The following is a 27870-nucleotide window of genomic DNA, read 5'->3' as shown; positions in this document are numbered from 1 at the left end:
GAGGATGTCACTGGCTGAAGCACATTCAATCACATATTAACATGACATGCAATATCAACCATGAGAATGCATTTTCCTCTGAGTTTGGAAAATTTGTGTTTTGATGACAAGTAATATAAAAGGAGCAGGACCTTCAGCTGCCAGCCTTTTAGGAGGGTTTGGTTCCTCCCACTTTAAGAATACAGTACATCCTGTCAAATTTCCAATGCAGTTTCCCTTGTATCTGTGTAAAAACACGATGAGTAGGTGAGCACTATGTCAGAGACAAATCCCATAGTTTGATAAAACTGCATTGTCACATTTGAAAGGAATATCTCACTTGGTACCATATCATAAAGCAGAGATTTTGTGTAAGAGACAACTTCACTTCCAACTCAGGACTTTCAGTGCCACCTGGGGGATTCACTTTTCAACAATATATGTCAACACCGTAACATATGCTATTCAACTTTGAATATTAAAGTACCATCATCCTCTGGAAAACGTTGTCACATTCCTTGAAGAGCGAATGGGCAGAAAGAGTCAAAACCCTCCGACTGTGGCTGACAAGAGCAAATTCAAAAGGGATTTGCTATGGAGGGATTTGATGATCTTGTCAGGTCAGTGACAGCTCATTTCAGAAATTGATCTGAGCAGACGCTATTACAATTTTAGGTGCACATAAGTGTAATCGTTGCTTATGAACATTGAAATGTTACTTTAAGTTGTTAATTTATTTGCGTGTGCGTATATATCTCCTTGCAAATCAGGCAAAAGCTATTTAATGCCACAGACAAAATAATAGCAGAGCACATCTGGGCAGCATACATGTTTAATATAGAATATGCTTCTGATTATAACTGAAGTGTATCTATCTGAAAATCTACACACAAACAAACACACACACATGCCGATAATATGTGCAACCATTACAAATTCCCCCCCTGTATTATGATTTACTGAATTGGGATGGTTTATCATACAGTTAGCTTGACATTGAGAAGGGTACATAGTGCTGAGGCAATTTTACATTTTCCCTGCTTGCATCTGCCCTCCAGCCAAAAATGTGTCAATTTAATTTTAAAAATGGGAGAAACTAAAGCCTAGACATAATCTTTCAGTTTTCAGACTCTCAGCTTATGCTGCACTATTGGCAGTTTGAGTATAAAGTTATTTAAGGTTGTTTGTATTTGAACTAATCAGACTCATCTTGGGAGACAATATGCTGGGATTGCAGTGTTAAGACACTTGCAAAATAGTGCTGGGAGCAACCTGAACTTTAATTTCGGAGAAGATTAATGGTCACATTACGGCTACATTTCATAGTAGTGTGTGGGAGGGAGAAATGCGGTGACCACAATAATTAGCTGGTGGCAGGCTTATTCTAAAAATCTACATGTATTAAATCAGGCTAAATCCCAAACTTGCCATTAGATGAATGTTATTCAAGGGTACCCGTGATTAATGTCTTTATCTGAGCAATCAAAGAGTTACTTTGGTCAAAAACTCCACATTTGGCTTCAAACATTTGAGGGGAATTATTTTCAGTTCTGATGGAAGCTGCTTTAAGTCTGGGAAAATATTTACATGAACGTAATAATCAACAAGCAACCAAGTGATAATGTTAATTGTGGTTAAATAACAGGCAAGTGTGTTCATTACTGATTGGTTTCAAGGCATGTATTACATATAATCCAACCTGTTGTACCAAGTGTGCTTTTACCTGATGGTTTGAATGAAGAGTTAAACCAGTTGGCAAGATCTGTATGTGCTGCTTAAGAAAGGAAGTAGGTAGGAGACCAGGTGAGACTGTTGAGAGTCATAAAGTGACAGTAAGATATTCTTAACACATACTTGAGCATCAAGCTGCATCCGCAGTGTCTGGATGAATGATTACCCATTATACAGTGACCAAAGAGACAATTGTGTTGGGTGTCACTGAGTTCAAGAACCTGAGCCAAAACAGACCTGTTTTGAAGAGTGTAAAATTACAGTCAAATCGAATGACTGCATTTCTCAACCTCTTGCATAGATTTTATTGCTGCTCTACTAATTTGTGAGGATTTGCTGTTTCTGCTTATTCTCCCTGCCTGAATAATGATGCATACACTTTTAATTACATCTAAAGGTATAGGTCAGTGGCATACCCATTTATTCAAATCCATAATTTTTTGATGGAATTCTGGTTTGTGCCTACAAGATGATGACCGTCCCTTGTTGTACAATGCAGCTAGAGATGTACCACTGAATATATAACAAAATATCTGCAGCATTAAAGTGTTTTTTTTCACCACGAGAAAAAGAGAAACTCAGATGACAGGTTACTGAGGGACTTTACCCCAAAGCTTTTTTTAGTCAAGAAGCTCAGTAACCCTTGTCTATTGTCAAGTACTAATAAAACCCAATTATACCTAATTATACACAAGACTTTACCTCAGACAGTTGGAGCTGGTTACTTTTCAAATTGTATATGCTATGGTAGTTAAGTGATAACAGACTGTTTATGATTTGGGCTCAAATAGACTCTTACAAGAAATTTTAGGTGATCACAAATATCCTCATCACTTATTATCCAGTTGTACAGTAGGTGCACAAAAACTGACTCATCATTTTAGCTAAAAACCTTGTATTCAACAAGCATGCAGTCCACGCAAAAAGCCTCACTGAGGGATTTGCCTTCTAGCCCTGTTTCTTGGATTTTACATTAACAGAGTTTAGGGTTTCTTTGAAGAGTTGGAATCCCACATTGCCGATTTTGATCTGTATTCATTGGAGCCCTAAGCCTGAAGTATTTGCTGGCCCAGTGTAGGCAATGGAGATTTACACTGAGCGTTTTTGTTAGCCCAGTCTAATCCATAGGCTTTCCTCCGAATGAGAACTTGTCAGATAGACTGACAGTCAGACAGTCTTTCTCAACAAGGCGTGCTTGTCAAATTGCAAACATATAATCTGGCATTTATGCAGCACATGCTCAAACATACAGACATCCAAACATACACATGAACATTCTTTTCATAGCAATAGGTCACACACCCAACAGGTACACAAACATAAACACAAACATTGTGGTGTACGAGTGTGATAAGTGTGATGACAGTATCAGGTCCTTCTCTGATTGAGGTGACAGAGGCAGAGACAGGATTGGGCTGTCATCAGCTGTGAATGACAGGAAGCTGGAATCTGGAGGACGATGGGAGTGACAGCTGAGTTCATGGCATGGAGTCGATCCGCTCTGTGTCTGCATTTGTCTCATCCTCTGCCTCACTATCTATCATCTATCTCTTTCTTATGCCTGCCAGTCTGGTGCAGCCTTCTTGTCAACTTTGTCCTGTCCGTCTATTTCTGCCTATATATATATATATATATATATATATATATATATATATATATATATATCCCTGCATGATGGGTGGATGAATTTGCCCTTTCTTCTACATGTCAGATACTGCATCAAGAAAAACAATGGGAGAGCCATAAATAGGATTTATAGAACATGCACCCAATTTACTTTGACAGTGGGGGAGGTGTGTTTGTGGATGTGAATGTGTATGTGTGCGGGGTAAGTCACTTTGACAGCTACTGCAAATGAGGCAATATTGCAGGTATTGACTGACATCATCAGCCCCGAGCCCTCTACTCACTGAAAACCAGTGGTAATCATAAATCACAAGTTGGATAGCGATTGATGCACCGATCTGGTATATGCAGACAGAATCTAAAATTTTTTTGTCAATGGAGTGTAACCTTAATAATATTTCGATGGCGCTCAATAAAGAGGGTTGTCATTTTTTAATGAGAAATCATTCATGAAAGAAGAGTTTATGAATAAATTCGTTTTTCTATAATTTCAGAGAACCCCACAGGTGTCATCCGAACTGACATAATACTGGCCTCTTTAAAAGACTATCTATCTATCTATCTATCTATCTATCTATCTATCTATCTATCTATCTATCTATCTATCTATCTATCTATCTATCTATCTATCTATCTATCTATCTATCTATCTATCTATCTATCTATCTATCTATCTATCTATCTATCTATCTATCTATCTATCTATCTATCTATCTATCTATCTATCTATCTATCTATCTATCTATCTATCTATCTATCTATCTATCTATCTATCTATCTATCTATCTATCTATGAACATCTGTATCATTTATCGGTGTTTTAGAAATTATTTCCATGTGCTATTTATATAATTATAATTAGACCTTGCTGACATGGTTGCAATGAAATCCACAGTGTGGCTCAGAAGGTCAAAATCTTATCGCAAGTTTTTCTTCAGGGCATTTTACCACCATCCTCCTACATTTTGAATATGTAAACATCATCGCATTCCATTATTAGCTAACAACCCCGCACCTCAAGACTCAGTTTGATAAGCTCGCACTGACACAGTCTGACACATAATGCCACCAACCTAGTCAGTATCTTACAAGTCACAAGTGACAACAGGTCTGCTGTCATATTTTTTTTAGCTATTTTCAAGGATTGAACAAGCATGTGGCATAAAGACGGTGCTCTTTACAGAATGTCTGCATCTCATATTACTCTTATTTAATGCTGTCTTTTTGGTGTTACTTCCTCCCCTTGTGCTCATCACAAAGTCTTTCTGATGAGGATCATCTTATTCAACAGCAGGGGCAGTCAGACCCTCTGAGGTAGTCCCACTCTCCTGCCTTTAATGGTACACAACTTTGACTGACCTCTTTGCCTTTTATGACTTCCTGTGTGTTGTATTTTAGCATGTGTGTAACTAAGAGGTTGTTAAAGTCTTGCCCATCCTTATAGAAAGCACTGTTTTTGTCCCCTTGAAGTGAAACATCCCACATTAGATCATCTGAAATCCTCTGACAGAGATGGTACAAACCTTTGAATATAAATAATACTCCTTATTTGACTTCTGTACTCGGGTCTCGGAGTGACTGTTGGTGGCCACGCTAATTGCTTTAGTTTGCTTGTCTAATCTGCTGCCAAGTTGCACTCTGCTGAGCCACAGACTTGGCCTGTGCATGAGAGAGAGTTGGACAACAGAGCTCCAAAATATGCCAACATCCATTTGACTGCTTGGCAGCAATACAAAGGTGATAGCGAAAAGAGAGAATGAAACAGAATGAGACGGAGAAGGGTAGAGAATTGGTGAATGAAAGACTGTCAGTGGTCAGATGTAGCTGAGCAGAGAGACACAGAGTAGAAACAAATTGGTGACACGAGAGAAGAGGATAATGTCCCCTCATCTATTTTAGTCTTATTCGAGATCCTGATAGCCTGTGACAAAACAAGGAATCCTTTGCTGTGTAGAAATTTACATAAAAATCAATACCCATTGACTCTCCATTAACTTTATCCCCCTTTTCCCAGAACTATTTCTTTCTTACCCCTTCCCTTTCTAATTCCTAATGATTAACTTTATGCTCAGTAAGGAATCCTCTCAGACCTCAAAATCCCCTCTGCATTTGGGTTGCATCAATGCCACCGCAGTCCCTGAACTTGCCTGTCATCCAAATCAGACAACAGATGAGTGACAGCATATCAAATCCCAATCTATCAACTGGTTCTGGTTGGAAGAAGCAGAGAATAGCTGATGAAAAGCAAAATCTCCCTGAAGGCTGTCTATGGAGTCAAGAATTTTGGCATTGTGGCAGAGGTTGATTTGCGTGTGTATTTTCTCACAGCCTTGTATAATGGTTCTGACACTGAGCCTTCTCATTGTGACTGCCAGTAGTAAGACCCCATGTTAGGTCACCTACCATATTTCCTCTCTGGCAGTAGTATTAAATGTGTCAGTCTGCCAGCATCAAACATAGAGCACTTTATATTTCTGCCCAACGGTACTGCTACTGTTATTTTCAAGTTTTAAGCTCAATCTGTAAAAATACAAATACTATTTCTACTACTTATGAAGTATATTAGAAATAATATGAGCCTAGGACTTAATGACTGAGTCAGTCTGTAGTTGTTGCATATCAAAGTGTTTGTGCCAAATTGAAGTTTCAACCTCTGAGGTGCTAAGCAATAATCTAAAATGGAGAATTTTTATTTCAATGAATGACAGGCAGAGGGAAAAAAAAAAAAAACAAAACTTATTTCATACTTGCCCCCTTTTGACATGTAGAAACATTGTATAATTACACTTACACACGATTGGTGTGTAAATTGTCATCGCATGACAAAACTAAATTAAAAAAAAAATCAGAATTCATTCTAGAAGATCACCAACAGAGCTAATTTTTTGGCTTAATCTTTCTTTTTAAGAGAAAGCTTTTTTCATCTTGTCCAACATGAAATTTATCATCATCCATTTCATTTGTTGTAAGCATACAATGATAATTTCTAAAGCAATATGAAAGCATGCATCTAATACATGTGCCTTGTGTCGATAAATGTTTGAAAATGATACACCAATTTGTTGACTTTATGAGGCAGCTTACATGGCATTTCTTGTGGTGTTTAGAAATGGTTGGTCACCCTAGTATGCGATGTATGTATGAAAACATTACATTACAGTCTGCGTTTGAAGTCAATATATGTCTTGCTGTCAAATGGTGCATGCGCATGGAATAGAAAATGAATGTCTTAGTTGATGAATAGGGCTAGTGATGGTAATCTAGCTGGGGAAAAAATAGAGAATTACAAAAAAAAAAAAAAATCACACTGCATTTTCCTAGTAACTGTAAACAACAGGTGAACATCTTCTTATAGGACTTCTGAAGCAATCCCAATCAAAAATGAGGTGCAGTTTTGGTTATAATAATATAACCAGTTTTGGTTATAATATCCCCACTTACACAATGCTGTGTCAAAGAAAGACAATTGTGGTTGTCTTCTATAGAATAAAGTCCATATCAGGAGAAACCTCGAAAAAAGAACAGCTTAGCTTGGCCTACATTACAATAAAATGCAAAGTCCTTGTGCCTTTCGTTTTAACACCAAAACATTGATCTGTGATTGAACCTATCCATACATTTTTCAATATAAATAATGATGGTATTATTTTTATTCAATATATCATCTGGCTGTAGCAAAAGTGGGTGTGGAAACCATTAATTGATTTTGTCTCAGGAGATGTCTGTCATTTTACAGTTTTATTGGGAAAAATAACAATAATAAATCAATAAATATACGGTTACACATATCAGCAGAAATAGAATATCAGAAACATATTCTCTGGCTGCTCTGATCAATCATCTCAGACTCATTTTGCTCTCGAGTTTATTCTAGAGCCTTTCTGTTTCAAGAGGGAAAGTTCCTCTGCCAGTAACTTGACCAGTATCATGCTGTTTATGCACAGATAGGTCTATATTAGTAATCTGATTAAGTCTTATGAAATAACATAAAATAGGGGTAGTTCTCTTTTTCAGGTAAGACATAACATATAATCACAATGGTATATTCATTGGCTTTAGTGTTTTACTTAAGGCACAGATCTCAGTTATTTCCATTAATTGCTCTAGATGGTGAAATACTTAAAATATCTCACAAAATCGTTTTGTTTCAAGCCTAGCATTGTACAAGTCAAAGTGATTTACATATTGTTCAGCCTTATGCCACACAAGAGAAAGCAGGTTTTCAATTCTGAACAAACTGTAGAGAGGCTGATTCCACTAATTGGTTCTTTTCTCTCTTGCTGAAACTGTTAATGAGTTAAATCAGCTGTGTTACAATTTGACAGCAAGGGGAAAATAAAAGACAAAAGGACCAGTCGCCTTTGGTACTAGAGGCTGATAATTTTTTAAAGCAACATCAAACTCTGTTGGACAGCAGAATCAATGTATCTTTGGGGTACTCTGCACAGGTACCTCTCCAAAATTAGGATAAGGAATAAATTCAATAGTTGTTTTCACTCATTTCAAAAAGTTAATCCCCAAATTATATGGATTAATTACACACAGGGTGGAATATTTCAAGCCTTTATATCTCAATGAGCTGATTATTATGGCTTACAGATAATAAAAAACAAAATTCAGTGTCCCCGAAAATTAAAATACTGCACAAGATCAATCAAAACAAGAAGTTTTGAACACAAATGTCAGGCTTCTGAAAGTGTGTTCATTTCTGTGTACTCAATACATGATAGGGCCTCTTTTTGGATGAGTCATTGCGTCCATTTGGCGTGGCACTGGGGATGATCGGCTAATGGCACTATTCAGGTGTAATTGGAAGCCCAAGTTGCCTTGAAAGTTGGTTTTCGGGTCATCCGCATTGTTCGGTGTGGTGTCTCTTATCTTCCTCTGGACAATATCCAATAGATTCTCCATGGGGTTCAGATCAAATGAGTTTGCTGGCCAATCAAGCACAGTAACACCATGGTCATTGAACCAGCTTTTGGTATCTTTAGAAGTGTTGGTAGGTGCTAAGTCCTGCCAGGAAAATAAATCAGTACCTCCATAAAGGTAGTCAGCAAAAGGAAGTATGAAATGATGTGCTCTAAAATTTCCTGATAGATGGCTGTGTTGACTTGGAACTTCAGGAAACACCCTACAGTACACCAACACCAGCACATTACATGGCAGACCAAACTACATGGATTCTGTGCTTCTTCAGCCTTCCTCCAGTCACTGGGACCTTAACTTCCAAAGGACATGCAAAATTTACTTTCATCTGAAAGAGGACTTTTGGCCATTTAATAGCAGTTCAGGTAGGACAGTTCTGACACATCTCTGGTTCAGGAGTGGCTTGACATGAGAAATGCAACATTTTACATGGGATTTGACTGTGAAGCGTGTCTTGATTTGCTGACTCCAGCCTCAGTCTTGTCCTTCTGAAGGGATTTTGCTTGTCAAGACTATTGAACTTTTTCAATTTTTTTTTGAGCTGCACCTGTAAATCTATAGTTTTCTTCTTCTCATGCAAAATTTTTCCGTCTTGCAACTAACCTTATTTTGTGTATTCTCTTCTCTCAAACCCATTAACTCCCTGTCCTCTTTCGCTACATCGATAAATCTTCTCTTTGAGCTTCCTTTAGGCCTGCTGCCTGGCAGTTCCACCCTCAGCATCCTTGTACCAATATATTCACTATCCCTTCTCTGTCCATGACCAAACCATCTCAGTCTGGCCTCTCTGACCTTATCTCCAAACATGGGCTGTCACTCTGATGAGACGTATTCCTGATCCTATCCACCCTTGTCACTCCCAAAGAGAACCTCAACATCTTCATCTCTGTTCTTTCCACCTCTGCTTCCTGTCTTTTTCTCAATGCCACTGACCCAAACCATACAGCATTGCTGGTCTCACCACTGTCTTGTATACCTTTCCTTTCACTCTGGCTCAGACTCTTTTATCACACATTACTCCTGACACTTTTCTCAAGCTGTTCCAACCTGCTTGAACCATTTTTTTGAGTTTTTTTCACACGCTCCATTGTTCTGAACTCCATCCATCCATCTTCCACTGCTTATCTGGAGTCGGGTTGTGGGGACAGCTACTGGAGCAATGAGGCCCAGACCTCCCTCTGCCCCACCACATGGTCCAGCTCTTCTGGGGGGACCCGAAGGTGTTCTCTGGCCAGCCTAGAGACATAGATAGCATGTCCTGAGTCTTCCCTGTGATCTCCTTCCTGATGGACGTGCCGGGTATTCCTCCCCCTGGAGGTGTACAGGAGGCATCATGACCAGACGCCTGAGCCACCTTATCTGACTCCTCTCTATACGGAGGAGGAGTGGGCCATTTCTTGTTAAGCACCATGGTCTTGGATTTGGAGGTGCTGATTCTCACCCTCGCCACTTCACATTCGCAAATGAGGGTGGGAGCTGGAGATCATGGCCTGATGAAGACAAGAGAACCATATCATGTCGAAAAAGCAGAGGCTCAATCCTGTGGCCACTAAACCAGATCCCTTCAATGCTCTGGCTGCAGCTAGAAATTCTGTCCATTGAAGTTATGAACAGAATTAGTGACAAAGGGCAGCCCTGGTGGATACGGGTCCGACTTACAATCGGCAATGTGGATCAAGCTCCGACCCCGGTCATACAGGGACTGAACAGCCTGTATAACGGGGTTTGTTACGGCATAGTCGCCGAGCATCCCCCTACAGAATTGCCCACGGGACACGGCAGAATTCCTTCTCCAGCACCACAAAACACATGTAGACTGGTCGGGGAAAACTCCCATGCCCCCTCGAGGACCCTGCTGAGGGTATAGAGCTGGTTCACTGTTCCATGACCAGGACGAAAACCACACTGCTCCTCCTGGATCTGATGTTCAGCGACCTGGCGGACCCTCCTCTCCAGCACAGCTGAATTGACGGTACCAGGGAGGCTGAGGAGTGTGATCCCCCTGTAGTTGGAGCACAGGATGCCGGTCAGACCTGGCAGACGCACATGTTACATTTGTGTCTACCAGATCAGACTGGCTGAGCCAACTCACCACCAGGTGGTGATCAGTTGACAGTTCTGTACCTCTCTTCACCTGAGTGTCCAGTACATGCAGTTGCAAGTTGTTCTGAACTTTCGACCCCATCAGGACCAACGGCCATCCTACTCATCCTCTTTAATGTCCTCCTCACGTCACCTTTACTTATTTCTGCTACTTCTTCTACTTAATCTTTATCCTCTTCATCTTTCTTGTCACTGGATTCATCCCACAGACCCCCATAATGTGCTGTTTGGCTACGCAACCACCTACCACCACTTTGCAGTCACTTCAGATTACATTGTCAATACAAAACATATTCTGCCTGTGTGCTCCTACCTCCGCTCTTAAGTTACCTCCTGTAAATATACAGTAAATTATTGAGAAAGCAAGGAACCCAAGCAAAATATAATATCCAGTATCAACTGATACAAAGCTGTTGGGCCAGGAGGGTTACAGAAAATTGCTGATTGAAACACCGCAGGGATATTTTCATAACTGTCTGATGCAGTGTCATAAATATCATTTGTAGTGTTTGAAAAACATTATCAAATTCATATGAAATTTAAAAACTTTTCTTGACATAATGTCCGTGTTTCAGGTTACAGATCAATATGACAACAATAAGAAAAACTTTTGCTGTGAAAGTAAAGATTGTCAGAGATTTTTAGCACACTGTGCTGTCTTTTACAGACTTGGTCATGAACTTCGCCAACTACCTACAAACATACACCCACATTAGAATCTTTTCCCAATGCTATATCTGCTTCAACAAGTTAAGTGTGGGTATTGTAATTGTGCGGGAGCTGTCATCTCTTCACATCGACCGATAATGGTGTTGTGATAGCCTTGTGCTCATTACAGTAGCCTTAGTTGTTTTTATAGCCCAGCTTGTTCAAATTTGTTTTTTTTTTTTTAAGAAAATTTGGTCTTAAAGCTCTCTTATATCTTAAAACAGAAATGCTGTGGTTGAGTAATCCGTCACAAAAATAAGGCAATAAATAAACAGAAGAATAAGAAAAATCCTGGTCTTTTTAAAACATCAACACTTTATATATGGGACTGTCAAACCTGTTCCATATTTGCACTCAGGCACTTGGCATAAAACACTTGTGATTGCAGTTCTACTATTGATAAAGGAGCCCTCATTATATTTGGTAACTTCAGAAACACTTTGCTCAGAGATTTAATGGCAATGATCCAGACAAGTTCAGCCTTAGTGTGTGACGAAGCAAAGGATAAACGTTGAATATTTCCTGTGCCAGCATGAGAGGTACTCTGTCAATGACTCCTATTGAAGCTGTTAATGTATTGTTTGCACATAATCTGTTTTTGGACAAAAAATGTGAGATGAAACGGAACCTTGGGATTCTTGAATCAATTCCACACGATACCGATACAGACTAATTCAAATGTCATTCCTTAGAAGTCAAGCCTTTGTGACTTGGTGCTAAACACTAAAATGGAGAAAATATTTATTTTCAAGCATTTTAAATAATCATTTTTACTCAAACAAAAAACAAAAAACATGCTTTGAGCTAAAAAGAATCACGTTTGTAGACTCACAGTGTCATAGTAAACATACCAGTAACATTAAAATATTTTCTTATACAAATGCCTATTGTTCCCTTTGGAGGGTTAAATGATGAAGACTGATTTTTAGCAGGTTTACCACAAGGATTGAACTACAGACCAATTTAACAGTCAATAAACAGCCATGCACAGAACATTTACAATCACACATACACACACACTGTAAAATCAATCTGTGTGTCACTAGTTCCAAAACTTTATAATAGACACCTTTAATATTGCAATAAACAGTTAGCAAACAATGGACTTAGAAGTCACCAAAATACTCACAGAATTTGAACAGGTTCAGTTTACTAAAGTTTTCATTTTTTAAAAATTATGTTTCTGTGTTTTTGCATCTCTAGTTTTATGTTCAGTTTTAAACTTTTTGATTAAATTCACAAATTGAACTAATTAATCAGGTAACAGTTCAAAAAGATGAATCCATAAATTACTGATATTTTTTAAAAAAAGTGGATGACACGGAAGGAAAGAGAGGAGATGAAATTCTAATGTTTTGTTCTTAAAATGTAGTTTGCTCACAATTATGGATTATTGTCATTCCAATCTTATTAGCCGCTTCACTACTAAATGGGCCATCGCTGGCTGGTCAAGTTTCAATTAATATGGGTCCATCAATGCTGGCATTCGGCATTTGTCAGGATCATCAGAAGGCAAGTCTAAGCCTGATAAGTAATGCTGACAAACGTTGACGAACGTTTGTCGCTCTGGACAAAAATCAGCAAAGTTACTTTACCAACTTAGCTTTAAGGTATATGGTTAATTAATGATGCACAGTACAGGAGATGGTCTACAGTTTTTTCTAAATTAGATTAGTGGTGGCAATTTGCCAAAATACAATAGACTCTGAATAGATTGCTTCCAATGATCTGCCCTAAATCCCAAGCAAATAATCTGGCAGGACACAATGAAAAGTACCCTGGCCAATGATGAGTTTTATGAAAGCTCCAATTATTTTGCTGGCAGTGAGCAGCTTGTACAAACCCAAACACCAAAACTCAATAACATATAATGAGGCACTGCCAGAAAAACTGATTGAATGAAAGAAGACCATGGAGATGGAATCAATTGATAGTTCAACAGTCGTCTGTTGAAAAGACAGTGAGGTGTAATGCACATTGCAGTTTTGATAAAAATGGGAACCAAAATTTGAGCCACATGGTTTATAATTTAATGCAGTTTTTATGTGGCATTTATGTGCCATTGATCATCAACCGTGCAGTTTTGGCTCTCTTCAGTTTTATCTCAATAGGCCTAGTTTGAACAGAATAACTACCCACAGGCATTACAAAGATAGTTCCTGAGTGGTGAGACCTGCCCAGGAAGACTTTGATCAAAATGATTACCTTTCCCCCCGAACATGAGCAGGGGGGTATGAATGTGGGCGTTTCAAGGGCAAGCGAGGCAAAACTAGACACCACTTTTGTTTGTACCAGAATTAGTCACATGATTCACAACTGAAAAATGAAAGATACCATGCTGGTCTGACTAAAAGTTCTCATCCTTAAAGGCTAGCAAGTTGATTTTTTTTGTTGTAGTTGGCTCATTATTATACGATTTATGCTGATTTAAGACTGTTACAATGAAGGAGTGGAGGAAGGCATGTTCAGAAGCAGAGAGAAGAGGAACGGCAAGAGTTTGGGACAGTGAGAAGCGACTTTGAATATCAGGATTATGACAGGAAAAGGTAGAGAGTTGGTCGACATGATGCAGAGAAAGAAGGTGGATATACTGTGTATCCAGCAGACCGGGTGGAAAGGTAGTAAGGCAAGATGCTTAGGAACAGGCTTTAAGTTGTACTACCATGGCACTGACAGGAAGAGAAATAGATGAGAAGTTATCTTGAAGGAGGAATTTGATAGGAACGTTCTGGAGGTGAAAAGAATATCAGATATACTTATGAGTCTGAAACCAGAAATTGAAGGTGTTATGCTCAATGTTAGTGCTGTTAGTGTGTTGTTATTGGCTGGGCCACCACAAAGTGGTGGAAGCTGAAAAGGGAGATGTGTTGTATGGGTTTCAGGGAGGAGTTGTGAAAGGCTTTGTGTGGTCAGGGAGAGCTTCCAGATGGTTGGACAACTACAGCTAATGTTATCAGGGAGACAGGTAGAAGAGTACTTGGTGTACCGTCTAGAAGGAAAGTAGATAAGGAGGAGGAGGTGATAGAATGAGGAAGTGCAGGAGTATATACAGAGAAAGCGGTTAGCAAAGATGTGGGACACTGCGGGAATACAGCATAAGATAAAGATAGAGGTAGCAAAGGCAAAACAAAGGGCGTATGATGGCTTGTATGCTCGGTTGGACAGTAAGGAGGAGAGAGTGGTCTATACAGGTTGGCGAAACAGAGAGATGAAGATGGAAATGAAGTACAACAGGTCCAGCGGATTTAGGACAGAGACGGAAATGTATTGACAGATACAAAATGAGTGATGGGAAGATGGAAAGAGTACTTTGAAAAGCTAATGAATGAGGAAAATGAAAGCGAGGCAAGGGGAGAAGAGTTGATTATTGTGAACCAAAAAGTAGCAGAGATTAGTAAAAGTGAAATGAGGAAGGCATTGAAGAGGATGAAGAGTGGAGAGGCAGTTGGTCCTGATGATATACCTGTGGAGGTGTGGAAGGGTCTAGGAGAGGCAGCGACAGTTTTTTGACGAGATTATTCAACTTTATCTTAGAAAATGAGAAGATGGCTGAAGAATGGAGACGAAGTGTGATGGTGCCCACTTTTTAGAATAAGGGGGATGTGCTGAATTGCTGCAACTATAGAGGGATGAAGTTGATGAGCCATACAATGAAGTTATGGGAAAGAGTAGTGAAAACTAGACTGAGAACAGAAGTCAGCGTTTGTGAATAGCAGTATGGCTTCATGCCTCGAAAGAATACTACAGATGCAGGATTTGCTATGAGAATTCTGGAACTCTGGTATTGTATGAGGAAGTCTGAAGTGGCAGAGAAGTATGTTAGACTTGTGCAGAACATCTATGCTAGCTGTGCGACAGTGCTGTGGTGTGTTCTAGGGGTAACAGAGAAGTTCAAGGTGGAGGTGGGACTCCATCAGGGATCAGCTCCAAGCCCCTTCTTGTTCACAGTGGTGATGGACAGGCTTACAGATGAGGTTAGACAGGAATCTCCATGGACCGCGATGATTGAAGATGACATTGTGCTCTGTAGTGAGAACAGAGAACAGGTTGAGGATAATCTAGATAGGTGGAGGTATGCGTTGGAAAGGAGAGGAGTGAAGGTTAGTCGCAGCAAAACAGAGTAGATGTGTGTGAATGAGAGGAACCCAGATGGAATGGTGAGGCTACAGGAGGTGGAGATCAAGAAGTTGGAGGATTTCAGGTACTTGGGGTTAACATTCGAGAGCGCAGACGATTGTGAAAATGAGGTGAAGAGATGGGTTCAAGCAGGTTGGAATGGGTGGAGTGAAGTGTCAGAGCTTCTGTGTGCTATGCAATAGAAGACTATCAGCCAGAATGAAAGAAAAGGTGGCGACAAGACAGTGGTGAGACCAGCAACGCTGTATGGCCTTGAAAGGAGGCAGAGCTGGAGGTCACAGAGATGAAGATGCTGAGGTTCTCTTTGGGAGAGACCAGGATAGATAGGATCAGAAATTAGTCTATCAGATGAACAGCACATTTTAGATGGTTGGGAGAGTGGGTCAGAGAAACCAGACTGAGGTTCGGTCATTTACAGAGGAGGGATAGTGAATATATATTGGTAGACGGAAGCTGGAATTTGAGCTGCCAGGAAGGAGGTTTCGAGGAAGACCAAGGAGAAGATTTATGGACATAGTGAGAGAGGATATGAAGGTAGTTGGTGTGAGAGAGGAGGATATAGAGAATAGGGTTTGTGGAGAAGGTTGATTCACTGTGGCGACCCCTGAAGGGAAAAGCCGAAAGGAGAAGAACAACAATGAAGTGCCTACTAAGATTCACTTCAATTCGTTGTCATGCACTACTTTCAGAAACAACAGATCGCAATAGAAATTCTCATTGACTGGGAGATTGAGAACATATTCGTAATTGTAGAATAGAATCTTATTTTATAGAATCATGAAAAAACGCTCTTGGGGCATCTACAGTAGACAACTGCCTGAAGATGTTCTTTCAGGATCATAACATTAGATATTAACGTGTATCATCTTCCCAGGATCCTGTCATATAGATCATACAGCTCATGTCAGTCGTATTACAAAAAGAAGATGAAAACCCTGAAAATATCCGTAAAGCTTTGGATGAAGAAAACATTAAAAAAAAAAAAAAAAATCACCTAAGCCTCTGTGTCTTGATGCACACACAGGGTAAATTTTAGTCTCAGAGAAAATTCTCAGGCTTTGAGCAGTTTTATGGACCATGTGTTAAACACCACTGTGAGAAGCAGATTTATAATTTCATAATATCCATAATCTCAAGGAAATCTATTCAAAACCCAGAACTATACTAACAGTATTTGTTAATGGACTTCATCTTTTGTACTTATTCAATTACTGAGTGATTCTAGTAATCATTTTGATGATTAACATTACATTAATGTGATTTTAGATTATGTGATTCTGTAACAATTACATATCCAAAGATTGTTGTCAGCTATTAAACACTGCTGAAGTGAAATGCACAGACTCAGTTCTTTTGGATGAGAGTGCCACTATTATTCCATGTCAAATTTTCAAAGCAGAAGAAAGAATAAGAGAATTGGAGAAAAAATGAGCCACAGAAAATAAGCCAAGTTCATTTACCCCCAACACAAGTTAGATTTCTAATCCCCCTCTACCACCTCTTACTTCTGAAGTCTTCCGACATCTAAGCTGCTCCCTACCACATTAACTCTCTACTTGTCAGGAAAATGAGAAGTACTAACAAGCAAAATAAGCTTGAAAATACGTAAAAGATTGGATTATGTGAGAAAAAGAATTTGCAGAGGGCAAGAAGCTCCTGAGCATTATCCCAGTCCATAAATGCTGCCACCAATCTGCTATTATGAGTTCTTGTCATGCATAGGAAAATAAGAGTGTCTCTTCTCACCCCTGAGAACAATATTGTTCAGTTCTGTTCTGTGAAACAGTTTAGCGTTTTCAGTAGCTCTTCCTTAGACTTTGAATTTAAGAAAGAAAAATAATTTTCTTGTCTGATTCTTTCACCCTTTCTTCCCTTCTCACACTCTTGGTCCAGTTGTATATATTTCTTACCCTCGCTGTCGGTTTCAGAGGCTTGGAGACCTCCTCTGTGTAAATCAATCCCCCTCCAAACACGATTAAAGTACTGCATCAACATTTGGCCCTTGGGGTAGAGAGTCCAAGGCAGTGAAACTGGGAGTGTGCTCCCATGTCTCTGAGATGTTTCAAAGCTGCAGATCAGGGGGAGACGCTGTACCTCAATCCAGGAACAAAGTGGACAATCCAATTCCACTCATCCTTCTGCCTCTTTGAGATTCTGCATGGAGACTAGGGCATGACCAATCACACCCAGATATCCTCATCTGAACGGCCTCTGCTCAGGATTTAACCTCCCACTTTCTCTCACCCCCAAAATGTAATTGCAGCTTCTGCTTTTAAAAGAAATTTGTCAGCACACCGTCAACACCACATTGTGACAGACAGGTAGAGTGATGGAGTTAAAGGTAGCGGATTGAAACCATAACACAAGGGTCTAAAACAGATTTGATTCTTCCCTGACTATCAAGACTGATATTTCTTTATGGACATAAGGTAAAATGAAAGGGGCTTTGTTGTAGAAGCCGACCCTTCATTTGCAAGACCTACTGCAATTTGACTTTTTAAATACAGAGCTGTTCTTGTACATCAGATGTACAGAAAAAACAAAAAACAAAAAACACTTCTATTGTCAGCAAATTGATTTATGTTCTTCTCTATGGTAATTATGAAGATCAGAAGCACAGCAACAAGGAGCAGTTATTGACACATTGTCAACAACCTACTTGTCAACATACGGCTTGAATCACAACACAAAACCATGTTATAAATGCAACATGCATTAGTCTCGTTTTTTTACTGCTTTAACAACTTGAAAAGAAATTATTTCGATGGTAAGATGTTGTGACATTAACTACTATATAAAACAATAAGCAAGACAATCCCAAAAAATATGCACTTGAATAAAAAAATGAACATTAACTACAATCTATGAAAATACAGAAAAGGCTCATAGACATAGACAGCTGAAGTCGATTCTATTTGACATTTTGTAAGAGATTCAGTCAAAAATGAACAGTCGGGCCAGCGATCAGAAACCGCTTCCAAAGCAAACTTTTTTCTATTTCCCTCTATTGTTGGCATTTCTTTAAAACCCAGAACAAACGACAAGAAACGGATCATTTCTGAGATGGTGGTACATGACTTCACCCTCATATCTCATTAAGACCACTTCAAACCTCGAATCTCAACTTTCTATCTAACACTAACACAAACTGCCAGAGATTTGATTTCTGAGCACAAACTACTAAGAACCACTTCCCACAATCTATAAAATCAGCTGAATCTTCTGACTGTTTTAAAGAATACCATAAAACTCTTCAGTATCAACAAACCTGTAAACTTGTAAACACGACCAGTAAATCAGGTTCATATATTGGCAAGCCACACAGATATATGGGGGAATATAAAATAGTAATAATCATTTAACCTTGGTTGACTTTGTGTAGTATTTTATCCCCTTGTTTTCTTCTCGAAATGTATAGTTGTTATCTATTTATTTAAAAAGATTTCATTTGCTGCAAAGTGCATTGCAGCTGGATCTTTTAAAGAGTGATTTACAAAATGTTACTTACTGACAGTTCCAGGAAGTTTTCATTTTTTGTACTCTACATTTCTCAAAATTAGGCAGGAAGAGGCTGGAATAGTTCATAATTTTTGGTTATTAACATCTGAATTAAAAACAAATAAAAAGGCGGAACAAACAAAAAGAACATACTTATTAGACATTTAACGTAAAAAGTTCTGGTTCAAAGCAGGGGATGAATTACCCTTTGATTGGTCTATTTTTGGGTTTGTCTGGGTCGAGTCGTGACTGTAGGTGTGTGTGCTGTTTCAGTGTAACTTATGGATCATTATTCTAAATACTACATTCTGTCCCACCGTGTAGATTCATGAATTACCAAACCAGTTTGCTAAGACAGTTAATATGTTCCTGCGCTGCAAAATCATCGAATAGAGGTAAATTATCATTTTTTTTTGTGTGCTACATCTTGAACTTCAAAACAGGAGAGTATGACAGCAGTTCATGAGTTTTTCAAAGTGGCAACATATACCTTTCCTTATAAAAAAATTAACTGAGCTTGCATTGAAATTATATTAAAACCTGAAGGTAGAAAACTTGTTAGGCCACTGCTGGACTTACTGGTGATCGATCAGCTCTTTACCCACTATAGCAAAATAATTCAAGATGATCTGTACTGTTGGGCTAGCACTAGAAATCATTATGCTGCATTTGTTTTGTTTTCTACATTTTAGTTAGAAATGACTTTTGCAGACTGGTGGAGCTACTAGATAACCCCCAAAGATCAACCTCCATTCATGGCAAGCAGAATATGTAATTTGATCAATCAATCATCTATATACCTGTACCATTTTTGGTGAAAAGGGAAAATTAGCAGTCGTGTGTCTCATGTGCTTCCAATATTTGTACAAGATTCAATCATCATTATTAATAAATTTCAGAGCAAAAGGAAGGGGACACTGTTGTGATAGTTAATTTGTAAAAATCATGACAATGCATATTTAATGCAGTTGATAATATTCTCTGCTCTACCTTGTTTTAAACAGATATTCCGAAAGTATCTCATTGTCTTTGCAAATCAATGGAGAATCTCAAATAGATTCTAGACTTTTCTGCAAATTAGCCTAAATTCATATGAATATTTTCTTATCCGAAAATAAAAGTCAGAGAACCGCCAATGCCAAAACTAATCGTCTCTCCCTTGCAAAATAGAACATTCATTCACTGACCTGGCCTTCAGTCTACATTTAAACATCATCACAAGCAATGTTCTTTCCTAACATTCCAAGATGCAAATCTGCATATGTACACAATTGGCACCACTTCTGGGCCTGTCGCTCAGACAGTCTTTAGGACACCATAGCCAGGCATTGACTATTAGACAAAGTGGCACACTATATGAATATATATTTTTTGAGGGTAGGAAAAAGTCCACCTCATCAATAATTCATATGAAATTCATTTGGGCTATCAACTTGTTCCTCCCCGGATAACACTTGGCTTGTGTTTGCTAAATTCATGGGTGATCTGAGCAGTGAGGATGAGAGAGGAAGGAAGCAGGAACCGGTTGTGGAGGGTTGACTGGAAGGTGAAGGTGAAGATAAAGGTGTATGTGTAAGTACACGTGATGAGTCACCTTCATTTTCAATGCATAATATTTGCACAACTGTTGTATTAAAATTAAACTTGGTAGTTTCACTAATTATCCACAGTAATTTTTCAAGAGTACAGTAGGTAAGCTGGCTCTTCTACCCTCTAATGCAGCTCATCCATTGATTGAAGCATAAATTCTCTCAATAGTCAACTTAAATCTGATTTAAATAAGTGTGATAATGATAATGATAGTTGATTATTCTTGTAAATGTTATTGTTTTCATCTCTTTTTTTCAATACTTCACTAATATACACAGGATACATTTAGCGACATGGTGAATGTGTTGTTAGGTAAAAGGTTTAAGTTTTTATTTGACAGTAAGATGGGATCTGGCAAATGTTAAGAAAACCAAATGTATGCAGTTGACAGGAATGTAAGGGAATGAAAAGGTTGCATATGCAATTTTACAATGGCATTTTTAAAATGATCCTTTATGAATTCATTAATTTCAATTTCATTTAAATGCATAATCTTGGTTTTTAGCTGATTTAAAAAGAACAGAGACGTTAGGAAAAGAAGCATCTTTGTAGGTTTAGCTACACACCTCTTTACATTTTTCTGGCTATTATCCGCTCCCTTTTTATCCACAGGCACAATAGTAATTAACAAATTATCACTGTTCAAGCATCAATAGCGCACTTGAGAACAATCTGAGTATGGCAGATGGAAAGAGATTGGGTGGACCAAAAAAAGCTACTTGCTTGAATAGAATATAAATCTTTGTCATTGTGTCATTCAATACAGAAGTAGCTGCTTTTCAAATCCTGCTTCACTACAACACCAAATGACAATGGCTAATTTGAAAGCCATGTAAACATTTCCTATATCACTTCTTTGTAAACCAAGTCACGAGTTAACACAGTCAATTTAACAAGAAGAGCATTTTTTTTTTTTTGGAAAATGTCACATATTGATTTATCTAAATATGTAAATGTGTTCAAATATTACACTGTAATACTTATACAACATAAGGCTATTTCTGTGTGTGTAAGTACTGCTAATAAACAATGTTGATCTGCCTCCAGAAGGAAAATACCATGTAAGAGATGACAAAGCTTATATGATAACAAAACCAGGAGAAGCAATATGAAATAAACTATTGCATTTCAAAATGCCCATTAGGATGATTTTCCATGAATTTACAGTGTCCTCTAAAGTCCCTCCAACACCTTCAACACCTTGTCTTACTCAGTTTGGCAGATGGTTTGATATTTTCCTTTGGGTAATGCAGTTTATGGCGCACTGGCAGGCTGGGAAAACTACTATGAGAGGTGACAATAAACTAAAGTTGTGAAATGTAGAATGAACAGTTGACTGAGTAGACTGAGGGTTTTCTATTTGTGTGTGTGTGTGTGTGTGTGTGTGTGTGTGTGTGTTTGTGTGTGTATTCAAAACCTATTCAGTTATGCACAGCTTGGATTGGTTTCCATACACAAGCTCAGGCTTGTCAAACCTGAGCAAGAATTCAAATCAAAATACCCCCTGTGGAAAGTCCACACCATCAATATCTATCAAACAAATGCCCATTAATCTAAATATGTTTTTCATTTTTATTGACATAGCTTCTAAAACTATACAAATCTCTCAAGTCTTTTCAAGGAATGCAGTGTTCTATTTTTATGTTGCAAATCAGAATTTATTGCAACACATTCCCTAAAGTCATTGTAAAGGTTGAAATATTCTGCCAGGTGACATCTCGTTGAAATAGAAAAAAAAAAAAAACAAGAGAAAGGAGACACTATATATAAGTTTAACTTTGAAATTTGCTTTCACCTATTGGGTGATTCGCAGTCATAGACTGACATGCTCACACTCCGACAACTTTCAAGTCTATCTTCCAGCAGGTTGTCTCCATTGCACTGCATCGAGCGCATGAGGAACAATTAGCAATCCATCACTGGTGTTTACTGTCTTGGCAGTCGCGTGGGTAAAATGAGATTGGTGTGTGAGAGAGATAAAAGGGAATTTGTGATACAAGTGAGAAAAGGCAACGTTGAATGAGAACTAAAAATAAAAATGGGGGTAAAGAGACATGCAAGTGTGTTCATGCAGGCTAGCAACGTCCTCTCTGTGTTTATTGGTGTGTGTGAGTGAGTGAGTGGTAGCTCGTGTTCAGTACTGCAGTACATGAGGGTACAAGATAATACAGTGTTGCTGCTGCAATATGCCAGGGATTACGCATAGGTATACATGCACCTCACCACGTCATGGTTAATGCAGATTCTTGACTTTGAAGGAAATGGGAAGAACAGAAGATTGGAAAAGGGATGACTGTGTTAAGGAGGACGAAATGAATTCCACTAGATGGCAGTGTTGTGTGGTGAATTTAATGTGTCCATTCTCTGTATTCTAGTCCTCCTTCCTCCTTTTCTAGGTCTGTTTCTGTCTGATGTTGTCTCTTCCTCTGTTCTTCCATATTTCTTTTTTCTATCCTTTTTGCTCCTTCTCTATGCTAGACTTTCCGTTTGCAACATATATAAGAGTGCTGGTAATAAAGCTGGTAGCTTCAGTGCACAACAAGACTGTTGTGCATTGAAGCTAAGGTCTGAGGAAACCACAAAAAGCTAGTCCAAAGACAGTGTCTGTTTGTCTGTCTGACTGCCATCCTCTGCTGCACACAAATGCACATACATATGTGCATGCACACACGTGCACACCCTATGCACACAGTATGGTCCTATTGCTGGTATTACACATACAATGAGCCCCACACTCATCTGTATGAAAGATTAGAGCTGGCCTCTATTTTGTTGGCACCACAGAGGTGAAAGATAGAGGATCCTGAGTGCATTAATAATACTGTCTAATCAGTGAGAGATACAATTTCCGCCAGGGGTGATACGAGTTAAAATGGATGCAGGAGTGTGGGCGAGCTCTTAGTATTATGGAAGTCAAGCGTAGGTGAGTGATCAGTGTAGAGGGTGCAAATAAAAGGGGCGACCACCAGCACAGGATTAAATGTTTTTCTTTTTTCTTTTTTTTCCTGTTGATTCCCCTTTGAACAAATTCAGCAGTTTCCCCCTCCTGAGATGTACAAATGATCAGCCCCTGCTCACCTTTGGATCTGATTTGAAAGCCAAAGTATTAGGCAGCAAGCATCAGTTAGTGTGTAATGGTCAGTGACACTGGTGTTCAGTTTATTGCTCATTTTAGACACAGGTTGTAATTAGTATTAACAAGCCATCCATAAAGATTTAAGAGAAAACGGGGTCGTTGCAGCGATGAGGTAACAATGGTATATTCTCCCCATTGTGATGTTGATAAATTGGTATAAAGAAGTTGTGCATCGAATTACATGTTCTTAGGAAAAAATGTTTAAGTTTAAAAGAAATGTAGCAACATTTGACCGGATAATTTCTTAAAATGATTGCCAAAATTTACAGTGTACTACAGATAGCATCCGACCGACAGCTGATTTTGACAATTTAACCACCCAACTACCCAAATTGTGCTCTTAAGAAAATCATCGCAGTTCATTCTTCACTGTTGTTAAGAACCGAGGTTGCTGATATCAGTCGGTAAGAAGCGCAATGATTTGCTCGATTCATATTTTCTAACTCTCCACAGAGGATGACTTTTTCTCCCTCACAAGATTTCAGATTGTCAGAATTTGCCAACTAGATCCAGTATCTTACCTATAATACTGTTATTAAAACAGTTGCTCATAGTTACTGAACGGACAGCAGTGGGTTAGTGAAAATACCTTTAAATGCTCTTGTGATGGGCACTACAGTAGCATCTAACTGTTTCCATGGATTTTTCCTCTCGTCCTTCCATTTCTGACGAAGACCATTTACAAGACCGAAGCCACCCATTCCCAAGAAAGTCCTTCAGATAGCATCCATTTATACTTGCTTCCAGTCACAGCCTGAGATCTTCTCAGAAACTATCCTTTTGAAACCCTCAATGACGAAGCAGAGCAGTCCTTTGGCAAACGATGTCTAGACATTTAATTCAAATATGACCGCGTGAATGATGACTTTGGTTATGGACGAGATTGAGTGCGCGGGAGTTTTTAACATTTTTTTTCTTCTGCTACTTTGTCGTTTTCTTTCTGCACTCCAGAGAACTAAAATTGAGGAATAAGCACTGTGACAGATTCAGATGGCAGAGTAAGATACTGTCAGCACCACACACTGGCCAGGAATCCATAGCTCAATATGCATTTTTCTATTTTTTCTGTTGAATTCTGATTTTTTTTTTTTTCCTTCAGACTATAATTATCATTCAATTGGCAGTCATCCTTGTGCCTCTTCAGCGTCCCTATTTTGCTAACTCTCTTTCTCTCTAGCTTCCGCTCTCTGCACCCAACTATCTTCTATCTTTGCCAAGATCATTATCAGATTGTTTACCAACTGTAACAGAAACATTTTTTCAATCCATTCAGCTTTGAACCATATTGCTGTCTGTCACTGATTGACCTGATAAAGTAGTTCAGCTGAATCATGGAGGTATGAATAAAACAAGCGACAACCTTTTTCCACTTCGGATACAGTGATGAGACTGCAGATGAAACTCACATTCACGTCAGTCTAATCTCCAAAAGCCACAGCAAAATTTGCTTATTTTATTTGACTTGAGTGATTTTGGTCCTGGGGGCAAAATCTGTGATGAAAACTTGAACTGCATATGCAATTACTATCTCTGAGAGATTTGCGAGCACTTTCAGGGCATTGAACCAAGAGCAATACAGCAATAAATGTAGGAAAGAAAAACAATTTAATCTTTTTATTTATATTATGATTGCATGTATTTCATATGGTTATTAAATACATTGAACTCCCACTTAGCCATATCAGGTGGTGTCTCTGAATTAATCTAACCCCCTTACAGAAAGCTACAGGAAGCAAGATACTCTTAATGACTTTTCGCCACTCTTAGAAAAGCAATTAATTTTCCTATCCAAATTACACTTATGGCTCTAAAATTTTAACTATCAGTTATTCTTATTTGATTGTAGTAATGATTTGATCAGCTGGCGAATGGTCCACAGATTCAGAATCAATAATCATACATGTGACATTGTCTGGACTTACTTTAAGTGATTTGTGACACACTCTGTTTCATTCACCCCAACTTCATCTATAAAACTATATTGCATGCAACCACGACAACAGAAATAATAATAACCATTTTAACAATAACCACAATACAGATTTCCTTCTTCAGGTCGGTTGTAATTCTTAACATTTTAACACCACTATCACTACCACTTTTAAATAGCACAAAAATGAACACAAGGACGAATGAACAATGCAAAGTGCCAAATACTTTATTTGTCCCCTGGACGCACCTACAATGCCATGAGGCTGAAAAATCGTGAAAAATCGTGAGTTTTATTGTTGTGTGTGAGGTTTATGCCCAAGTTGATTCAAAATTTGAGCGAAAACTGTGTTCGTAGGACAATTTGTTTGCGTTTTTAAGGGCATTTGTAAGGTTTGACCGGACCTTCATTTTTTTATGATTACACAAAAAGGTATACACCATAATACCCAGCCTTTAATATCAGGCTTCATTCCTAAAAACCTCCCAGACCTTTGGTAATGATGAAAAGGTGCCTTGACCACAGGATGCTTAAGAAAATATCGAAAATAGGAGCTAAATGTGCAACGAACTAGGCTTATTTATGTAGCTTAGGTACTTCGACACTGTGTGATTAGTATTGTTTATTTCACAATTCATTTCCTTCATTGGCATGGACAAAAAAAACAACACATGTAAGGATGAGAAGGTCATGACATTCTAGCAATAGAGGTGCACGGCCAGGGCTCATTCATCATGGCTGGAATTAAATACTTGGCAGCCATGGAAATTTCCTTTTTTTTTTTTCCCAGTATATTGTTTTACTGCACAAACTACAAACCCACAGCTCAATGCTTCACAAGACTCAGTTCAGTGGAAAAATATAAAATACATTATCACTGTCTTGTAGTAACTTCACATGTTGTCATTCATTGATGGCATCTCAAAAAACTGCAGATTTTAATTTCCTTCAAGCCCCTTTGCTTCTCAGGAGAAAAAAAATGTAAAATCCCACTTATGGTAAATAGGATGCAGTTTGAGATTTCAGCTGCAGCTGGAGCAGTAAGTCTTCCTGGAACTGCAAATGACAAGCTGAGTATACAAACAAAAAAATGGTGCCGTGGAATAGGAATACGTTTAGTATTAATTCATTAAGGATATATTGGGAATGGCTGCTTCCAGAACCTTTTTGCAAAACTGTCAGCCTGAGAGTAGTCGCCCTCATTCGTTCATCTTCCAATCCTTGCTCTCTACCCCTCTGTGTCTCTTCTCCAACAGGCTTAATACTTCTCTCTATAGACTTGTAAGTAACCCATCAGGTCAACCAGGGTCAGTTGAGTTTGTTGATTTAATCCTTGTCTGATGTTGTCTCAGCTCGTATTTGGACTCAAATGACAGCAGTGCCAAGCGGGCCTTTCTGTTCAGCTGTCTGATAATACCTCTACTCAGAACTCACTGCGGTCTGATCAGAGAGCTGATGAGAGGCAGCCACAGTGAGGTACTGGTGTTCGCTAGAGACGGTTTAAGGGACCCGTCTTTCGCTCGGTGTAAAGGGATAGGCCGAGGCACATAGTAGACAAGCAGCAGAGAAATGGGATTGTTAAATTACATCTCCTCACCCAAAATTTTTAGCCTCATATTTTCCAATGACACCTACTGATATGAATACAGCACTGTTTTTACGTTGCGATATAAAAATCTGATGCAGTGAAGTAATGTTATTGGCGTGTGTGGTGTTGAAGCACACTATAGGATGGGTGTAGTCTGTCAAATTAAAGCTTTCCCTTCCATCGCAGATGCATGCTAGCATCACATTGTGACTTTAGAACATGGGATTTTGTTTAATATGCATGCATCTTTTTTACCCAAATCATAATTTAAAGATGCAGCCTCACGAGAAACACAAATCGCTCATTATCGAGCCTCCACAATTACACCTTCTTGCTTTGAAAGAATGATCGCAATATGTTTCGCTCTGAATTATAGGAAGAGTCACAACTGGGAGATTCCCAGTGCGACTGCAGTCCCCTGCAGCTTGCTACTGAACAGCTCCGCTAGAGGAGGGGATTAAATGCCTTCCTCAATGGCATCTCAGTAGCAGTTGTTAAGGGAGGACGGGGCATTAATCATTCATGCCAGAATTTGCCAGCCTGTCTGAAGATCTGAGCTGCCAACTGTTTGGTCACAGATGCACTCTGGTCTATTAAAGTGAATATTATTTCTTGAACTTTTTCACTTGTCACTATTTGTTGTAATTGCACAAGTGGAAGCTTGAAGTTCAGCAATGTTGTGTTTAGGCATTCAGGTGTGCTTGGGTAGAAATGAAGAGTGAAGATATAAATGAGGATAGATTGATACAGCAGAGAAAGAGAGATATAGAGAGACAAAGAGAAGCAGTGGAATCCAGAAAGTAAGTTGAATAAGTGGCTGCATGCATTCCTTCATTTTGGTAATGGAAATGCTGGGAAGGCTTTAGTAGTTGCCACTGGTAATGGAATGAGAACATATGTATAATTTAAGGCTCTGCT

This window comes from Fistularia commersonii, chromosome 6 (genome assembly GCF_037954325.1).
Source record: "Fistularia commersonii isolate RoL2024-O1a breed Wild chromosome 6, RoL_Fcom_v1.0, whole genome shotgun sequence".
NCBI lineage: Eukaryota > Metazoa > Chordata > Actinopteri > Syngnathiformes > Fistulariidae > Fistularia > Fistularia commersonii.
Note: the sequence above shows the minus strand (reverse complement) of the source record.